We start from the raw sequence: 9,496 nt of genomic DNA, 5'->3' as shown, positions 1-9,496 counted from the left end.
CTGGGAACTCTGGGAGGAGTTTGGACGACGATGAACACACTGGGACGCCGTGTAGTTTTGTGTGTATATATTCAGAGATGTTATTTGAGACGTTTTGTCGCGGCGACGACATTTTATGAAGACGATGACAAAAAAAATATCGTAACTCCGCCCTCGTCACATGATGACCTGGAGGAGGGGGGTTTACCGAACCCATGCTGTTTATGAAATCATGGGAAATGTAGGACAGTATGAGGAATTATGGGAAATGTAGGAAAGCGTGAGGAATTATGGGAAATGTAGGAAAGCGTGAGGAATTATGGGAAATGTAGGAAAGCGTGGAGAATCGTGGGAGAGACGTGGTCATAAAAAGGCGGGAACAAGCGGGATCTATGGACGGACAAAAAAAAAACGCTGCTTTTTAGGGCTCATGGGAAATGTAGGCACAACGGAGGTTGAATCATGGGAGATGAAGTTTGAATCATGGGAGATGTAGGAGGAGGAGCAGTGGTAACCCCAAGGAACTATGGGAAATGTAGTTAACCCGGGAGAAGGGGAAGGACAGAATGGAACGAGGGATGGGAGAACGGGTAAAAGTGTGTGAAGAAAGAAAAGAGAGAGGGAGAGAGAAATGGAGGGCGAGAATGTATTGAACACTACAACAAAGTGTAGAACACTAGCAGGTTTTTAAACCTTAGCGTCCGTATTGTGGGCAAAGCTTTGGCAGGAAAACAGCAGATAGACGAGCTTGTCGATCAGCTATTTCCTGCGAAAGCTTTTCCCACATTAACAGAGAGCAGAAAAAACACTAGTTATAGAGCAGTGGTTTTCAACCTTTTTCATGCCAAGGACCCCTAAATTGATATATATTTGGCGGCGGACCCCCATTTGAAAATGTTTTGTGCCAGGAACCCCCCAGAAGCAAAGATATCAGTTAATTTTCGCTTTGAAAATATATATAAATATTCAAAGATACTGTATGCACACTTTCTGAAGGTTTTTCAAAAATAGCCAAAGCTAAGTGGTTAAAAATGATTATGACGCTATGTTAACTCATTTCGCTGGGGACCCCCTGGTACTCCCTCAGGGACCACTGGTGGTCCCCGGACCACTGGTTGAAAACCACTGTTATAGAGTACTAAGTAGGACTGAACACTAAAGCTCAGTACACGCTCCTTCCCCACGTCAGAACTTCTGTTGGTAAAGGGAGGTGATATAATGACTACAAACTGACGTCATTCAGAAGGTTTTTTTGTGTAGTTTTTTCGACATGGGGAAGGAGCCGGTATTGACGTTATTCGTAGACCCTGAGCAAGTGAAGCGGGTCCTCCGTTGGGACACAGGAAACAGGAAGTCAGCTGCTACGTGCCGGGAAACACACTTCCTGTTAACCAAAACTGTTGAATAATAAACATAAGACCGATGCGTCGAAGACTTAATTGAAGGCATAGTATGTCAACTTGGCCCTTTGTTTACATAACGAAGACAAGGCAAAATGACATACTATGCCTTTAAGATAATGCCGGTTAAAACGTGAATTTATTTAAATTAGTTTAGGGTGTGTTCGTTGCTATAGTAACAGTATTGAACGTTGAATAAGGATGTTGATGAGGATGATGATGATGAGGATGAGGATGAACATGTTTGACTGCCCGCATGGAGCAAGGGATTGTGGGAATTGTCACGTTGACGTCTCTCTGTGACCCTTGACCTATGTTTTTTTTTATTTTATTGAGAGAAAACCATCCAATGGCTGCGCTCCCTTCTGAGGGATGTCGGCATGGCGATGATGATAACGATAGTGACAAAAAAAAACACAGGAAGTGATTTGCGATTGGCTAGCGGAGGAGCACGTTGATTTTTTTTATTTCTCGCTCTCTTCACTTTATCGACCAATCACGGGACAATCTACCCTACCGCCGGGTGTTATGGGAAATGTAGTTTTTTTCTTTCTTTTTTTCCCTGTTTTGTCTGGTTTTGACTTTTCCACATAATTTCTTCTTTCATTGTTACATTTTTCCTTTTTTTTTTTGTATCTCCAAGTTGTGGCCTCTTCTGATTGGCTGATATGCGAGTGTATCCATTCTGCTTCCTGTCTGAGCATCGTAACCCCACTGGTTTCTCAACATGAGGGTCGGGGTACCCCGAGACTAGGGTCCAAAACGGAACCTCTACGGGGTCCGTAAACTCTGAGAGTGTACGAAATGGAGCCAAATGGACCCGTAAGGGTCTCACGTACAGTACGTACAGTATGTAAAGGATCCATTTAGGACCGCCGGTGGTCCCCGGACCCCACGTTGAGAACCAGATTTTTTTTTAACCCTTTGCTTTTGTGATGTTGTTAAATCAATCATCATGATGAATAATTATATCACTATCATTATTAATTATTATTATTATCACTGTTATTCGTGCTGTGTTTGACTCTGCTTGATCGTGTGTGTGTCCGTGTGTGTGTGTTTGTGTGTGTGTGTGTGTGTGTGTGTTTCTGTGTGTGTGTGTGTGTGTGTGTGTGTGTGTGTGTGTGTGTGTGCGCGCGTGCATGTGTGTGTTACATGTTCATGGATAGATCTTTAGGTTTTTATTTCATTTTATTTCAACATTTATTTTTCTGAAAGTTTTAATAAATCATCGTCTGCTGGGTGGGTGGAGTAGAAGGGCGGGGGGGGAGGGGAGGAGCTTGTGCTGCCATGACAACCACGACAACGTCTAAAGGACTCGTTATACCCGGTTGGCTCCTCCGCCCCCCTCACAGAACGGCCCCTCCCACTCGGCTCTGCCCCCCCAATCAGAACTCGGCTGAGGTTTTATGTTTGTTTGAAGCTGAGTGTGACATCATCAGAACGTGACGGTCACCGCGGTTACGACAGACCGGTTACCATAGTGACATTCTTTAAAAGAACGACGGTGATGTCATCGCTCAGCCCTTATTATGCTTATTGGTTAAAAGCTTCCGGGACTGTTAAAGCTTTTTGGCCACGCCCCTCACTGATGTTACCTTTTTTTGTTTTTTTTTCTCTCTTAAATTCTGTTATTTTTTATGTTTATTTGCATTTATATCATCACAATGTCTGTCTGTCTGTCTGTCTGTCTGTCTGTCTGTCTGTCTGTCTGTCTGTCTGTCTGTGTGTGTGTGTGTGTGTGTGTGTGTGTGTGTGTGTGTGTGTGTGTTATCAGGACCCAATCTCAGGCTGTCTTTGGAGACATGTTGGCAATAAACAGAAATAACAGCGCCATCGTGTGGTCTTCTCTTGTATGTGTGTGTTTTTTATGTGCTGTATTTATTTATAGATCAAATCAGATGCTTCCCCTGGTTTTAAAGGGTTAATACCTGCTCCTGCCCGCTCCCGTTGGATCTCTGACCGCGAGCGACCGCAATGATTTCATGTCTGACCACCCGCTCCCTCCACATTAACAACATTAACCCTTTAAAGGGGAATGTTGGACCAAGGTTTTCTTACCTTTTCTATGACGTTATGATATCTTAGGATGAGTGTATTTTAATAACTTTTTTTTTTGGTGAGATCTGACGTTCATAGTGACAGAACACCATGCAACCAAAAAAAAAACTAAGTCTCACTAGACGAGATTGAAATCTCGAGATTGAAATCTCGTCTAGTGAGACTTCGTTTTTTTTTTGACTGTTCTGTCACTATGAACGTCAGATCTCACAAAAAAAAAAAAAAAAAAAGCTATTAAAATACGCATCAAGGCCTATCGGCGCACGTTTTAAGCTGTGGCGGACCCGGGATGGAGTTATGACATGTTTCTACTGTACCATTCATCCTAAGATATCCTAAGACATCCAAAGATATCATATCAAATCTCCTTTAACCTATTAAGACCTGAGGCGATTTTTTTAAATATTTTCTAAATCCTAACAGTTTTTTGAAAAAATCAAAAAAAGAAATGTTTCAAGATTTTTCAAAAATATCAGATCTACAAGCTCATAGCGCGGCACCGAGTGCCGCGCTATGAGCTTGTAGATCTGCTATTTTTGAATAGCCAAAGAATTCTAAAGTGACACAGATGCGTTCCAGGTCTTAATGGGTTAAGACCGGAGACGCATCTGTCTGGTTTATGATATTGACTTATATTTGATAACGTCTGTGTTTGGAGGATTACATTTTCTTACTATTTGGATGAATTAGTCATGTTTTTCACCGTCAATCCATGCTTCATATCCATAATTATGACTAAAATGGCCGGGGCTGATTAGTTTTATTTCTAGAACACGGTTCTTATATGACACAATCTAAGATCTCTCTAGTCTCTTTAGAGGCAGTGGTTCTCAGACTTTTCCATGTCAAGGACCCCCACGATGATATGTATTTTGTTGCGGACCCCCATCTCAAAATATGTTGTTCCAGGGACCCCCCAGAAGCAAAGATTTGAGTTAAAAATGTTCACTTAAAAAATATATATATTCAAAGATTTGCACACATTTTCAAGATTTTTCAAAAATAGCAGTGCTTGTAGATTTTTTTTAAATCTTGAAAATTGTAGATTTGCTCATTTTGAATAGCGAAATTTTGCTGGGGACCCCCCAATGACCCTTGGGGGTCCCTGGACCCCACTTTGAGAACCAATGCTCTAGCGCCGGTGATGTCAGTCTCCGGTGTTCTATGAGGGGTCCGCAGCCGAATACGCATCGATATCTGAGGTCCTTGATATCTTTGAATATTTATATTTTTTAAAGCGAAAATTAACTGATATCTTTGCTTCTTGGGGTCCCTCGCACAAAACATTTTCAAATGGGGGTCCGTGGCAAAATGTATATCAATTTAGGGGTCCTTGGCATGAAAAAGGTTGAAAACCCCTAACTTAGACCAATCAATAGTCTGATTAAACGTGATAATTTCCCATTCAGTGCATTTACAGCATCTGAAATGGGTTCTTATTCGTAATAATCAGGGAGGGACGTCTTTGTTGCCAGATTTTGTGAGAGAAACAAGAAACCAGGTCTATGAAAACAAGCCCAAAATAAGTGACTATAGAGCAGGCCATGTGAGTGAGGGTTATTAGTAGAATAAGGAAATACAATACGTATACATGTACTTGTAGGCCTACTACTCTATATTGTGAAAGTTAATGATCATGTATCTACATTTAGTCTGTTACAACGTGTGTGTGTGTGTGTGTGTGTGTGTGTGTGTGTGTGTGTGTGTGTGTGTGTGTGTGTGTGTGTCAGATTATATCTAACATGTCATGAATATGTTGTTTTATTAATGAATGTATCTTGGTTGCCAGGGGCAACCAGCGCCAGCAGGCTGTCATAAAATGATGTCAATAATTAATTAAAACACACGCGCACACACACACACACACACACACCTCAGAAAAGCAATAGTTGCAGGATCACCTGCAACTAGAGAGAGAGAGGGAAAGAGAGATAGAGAGACAGAGAGAGAGGGAGAGAAAGAGAGGTATGTATATAGAGAGAGAAAGAGAGAGAGAGAGGCTGGGAGAGAGGGTGAGGAGAGAGAGAGAGGTAAAGCGAGGTTGACAGACAGTTGGACTTTGACCATTGGTTGTATAACAGGAAGTACACTGGTCATTCAGCTCTGCTGCGTTGAGACTGACAGACTGCTTTACATCAGCTGGTAAGTACCTGACCCCCCCCCCTTCGCCCCCCCCCCCCACCCTTCGCCCCCCTCCCCAATGACCGCTGGTGACCCGTTGAAATGTGTGACCGCTGTTTAATGTCGTTACATTGTTTTCTATAGGAATCACACTGTGGTGTAACCTGCTCATCCCTCTCCTTTATAAACTACATGACACGTTGAAATGTGTGACCATAGCTGTGTTGCAGTGGTGTAAAGTAACTAAGTACTTAAGTACTGTACTTAAGTACAATTTTGAGGTATTTGTACTTTACTTAAGTATTTCCATTTTCCAGTACTTTTACTTCTACTCCATTACATCTCAGAGGCAAATATTGTACTTTTACTCCATCATAATTATTTGAAAATCTTAGTTACTTTGCAGATATAAATTATTATATTATAAAACATACATTAACTACTTCAGCCCTATTTTATACATAGGCTAATTGAAAATAGCAGATCTACAAGCTCACAACTCGCTGTGAGCTTGTAGATCTGCTATTTTCAAACATTTTAGGACTTTTACTTTTGGTACTTTAAGTATATTTTGATGCCAATACGTTTGTACTTTTACTCAAGTAACATTTTGAACACAGGCCTTTTACTTGTAACAGAGTATTTTTATATTGTGGTATTGGTACTTTTAATTAAGTAAAATATCTGAGTACTTCTTCCACCACTGGTGACGAGCATAGCTGTAGAGTTGGAGCTCTCCTCTTGTCCAGTTATTGTTTTGTATAGGGAACAGACTGTGGTGTAACCTGGTCACCCCTCTGCAAAAAAAAAAACAACAACACATGACCGCTGATGACCCGTTGAAATGTGTGACCATCGTATAGCTGTAGCTGTCGTTGCATAGTTTTCTATAGGGATCAGACTGTGGTGTGACACGTTTAGAACCACAATCTAAAACCTCTCTCTCTCTCTCTCTCAGTGTGGATCAGTCCAATCATCAACAGACACCATGGACCACTCAGAGGTGTGTGTGTGTGTGTGTGTGTGTGTGTGTGTGTGTGTGTGTGTGTGTGTGTGTGTGTGTGTGTGTGTGTGTGTGTGTGTGTGTGTGTGTGTGTGTGTGTGTGTGTGTGTGTGTGTGTGTGTGTGTGTGCGCGCACAATTATCCATACAGATTGTGTGAATGTGTTTCAGAGTCAACTTCTAATTCTCTCTCTCTCTCTCTCTCTCTCTCTCAGGCGTCTCCAGAGGTTCTCATCATTCCACTGAATCCATCTTCATCATCAGAACCTCTCCTCCTCACCTCTTCCTCTCCTTCTCCTCCTCCTCCTCTCTCTCTGAGCAGCCCTGAGCTCCAGGCAGAACTGTTACGAGGTAAAACCACACGTTATGCTGAGCTCCAGGCAGAACTGTTACGAGGTAAAACCACATGTTATGCTGAGCTACAGGCAGAACTGTTACGAGGTAAAACCACATGTTATAAAAGAGAAAGAGAGACACACACAGATAGAGAGACGGGCAGAGAGAGACAGAGACAAAGACAAACAGAAACAGTTCTATGGCTCCACTGAAAAATAAAATATATATATACGACGCTGTCTTATAAAACAAAAGAAAATCAGAGCATCCTACCTATAAGGCCACACTGGCCGCTTACTTAGACTAACCATCTTTATTTAGGTAGATTAACATGTGGACATGTTCTGGTGTTAACCCAGTGCTCAGTCTATTGACCGTCATATCACTGTGGAGAAAACCCTCTCAGACGGAACCGAGGTCCCTGGTACACAAGAGATAGAATAGAGGTCCCTGGTACACATACAGAGATAGAACCGAGGTCCCTGGTACACAAGAGATAGAATAGAGGTCCCTGGTACACATACAGAGATAGAACCGAGGTCCCTGGTACACAGATATAGAATAGAGGTCCCTGGTACACAGAGATAGAACCCAGGTCCCTGGTGGTCCCTGGTCTGGGGAAACGGAGGCTGTGTACTTTCCACCAGTCCAATGGATCTGATTCCAAGGCAGCAGAACTCTCTCTTAAGTAACTCTCCACTTCGTTTGCTGACACATTGTCCGTGGACGTAACGTAATTATATCCAAGGAGCAGTCGCATCGCGCTGCTGTTTGCGTTCTCGTCTGTGCCCCCCCCATCTCCATGGCCCACAACTCGCACATCATCTTCATCTCCAGTCTCCACTGGTAGCAGCGGCCCCAGCAGCCCCACTGCTACCAGTTGTGGCAGTTTCACTCGATGACATTTCATGCAGCTTAATGTAAGGTCAGCCCTTTCTGCTGGCCAAAGAAACGGCAGGCTCTTGTGTCGGGGATCGGATGCAATCAGAGAAACTTGGGAGATTAAAATATCAGAGTTGACCTGCATACAATGGATAAATAATATTAAAAAATATGTATTACTAAAACATAATTTATATTAGGAAAACAAAGCCTATGTTTTTGTTTGTAAAATAATAATAATATTGTTACTGTTAATAATATATACCTTCATGCGTTTTGCCAGTGATGTGCTGACTTTCTTTTTGAACTCCACCACTCTTCTGCTTTCATCCTCTTGGGGAATGAGGTGTTTCTGGAGGAAACTGAAGGTAATTGGGTAGGAGTTTGAGACCGAGACATTCTGCTCCGCAGACATGACTGTGGTGGCACATTTAAGTGTTGATAACACCGTTATGATCTCCTCCATTAGTTCCCAGTGTTCGCTGGAGAGATCAAGGGATCCGGCGTCCGCCAGTTTAGTGATTGTGCGGTCTGACAGCACGGCTGTTACTGCCCACCTGCACTCCATCAGTCGCTCAAACATATCATACGCTGAATTCCAGCGGGTTTTGCAGGATTGGATCAGCTTTTTATTGGTGGTCCAGCCCATGCTGTCCTGCTTAGTTTTCAGCGCCTCTGTTGCAGGTGTGCTGTGATTGAAATGCTTAACCAAACGACCAGCAGAACTAATGACTCGGTGTAGATGTAAGGCAAACCCATCGTTAATAGCTAACTGTAACGTGTGTGCATAACAGGGAACAGAATCCCACACCACATAATCCGGAGACATAGCCTTGGTAATGTTGCTTGCATTGTCGTGGACACAAGCTGTGACACGCCCAGTCAGTCCTCAGTCATCAACAGCACTCTTCATCTTTTCTGCCAAATGTTCAGCGGTGTGTCTAACTGTTAGACTTTGTGTCAACAACACATGAGATTGAAGCTTCCAATCTGGGTCGATGTAATGGCACGTTATTGTTATGTAACTTTCTGTGGTCAATGCTGTCCAGCAGTCTGTTGTGAGAGCAACATAATGTTGGCTGTGGACACATTTTTTGTTCATCTTAAGTGACGTCTCTTTATAACGCTCTTCTATTCGTTTGGTGACTGTTGATCTGGCTGGAATGTGGTATTCAGGTTCGAGGTAGCTCATTAAGTCACGGAAGCCTGTTCCCTCAACAGTGCTGATAGGCAGCATGTCCACCTCAATCATTTTGCAGACTTTTTGTGTGATTACCTCCGACCGACGAGCATCACATCTTTTTGCTGGGCCGTGTACAAAGGACATTATTGATGATTGCTGTTGTTGTCTGCCCGTGCCCGTCTCATCGACTACGACCAACGGGTGTTTTGCTCTTAAATGATTGCCCATGGTGCTCGTACCACTGCTGTATGCCAGCTCTGTTTCACAAAGACTGCAAACAACTTTGTCGTCTCCTTTCTTTTTGAAATGCCCCCAGACCGCACTATGCTTGATACGTTTAGACATTGTGTACTCTCACGTTGTCACTCGCTCTTTACATTACGGCTGAAAGGCGGAAATAATCTCTCTCTCATTCTAGTGTTCTACTCTTGCACATAAAATACTCTCTTGCGCCTCCCTGAGTTTAACATAATGACATCTCCCAATAACCAAATAAACTATCAGGGCAATGCGGAACATACATTTATTATTA

Source organism: Gymnoscopelus microlampas (assembly GCF_963454915.1).
Source record: "Gymnoscopelus microlampas genome assembly, chromosome: 19".
NCBI lineage: Eukaryota > Metazoa > Chordata > Actinopteri > Myctophiformes > Myctophidae > Gymnoscopelus > Gymnoscopelus microlampas.
This window is presented reverse-complemented; position numbering follows the sequence as displayed.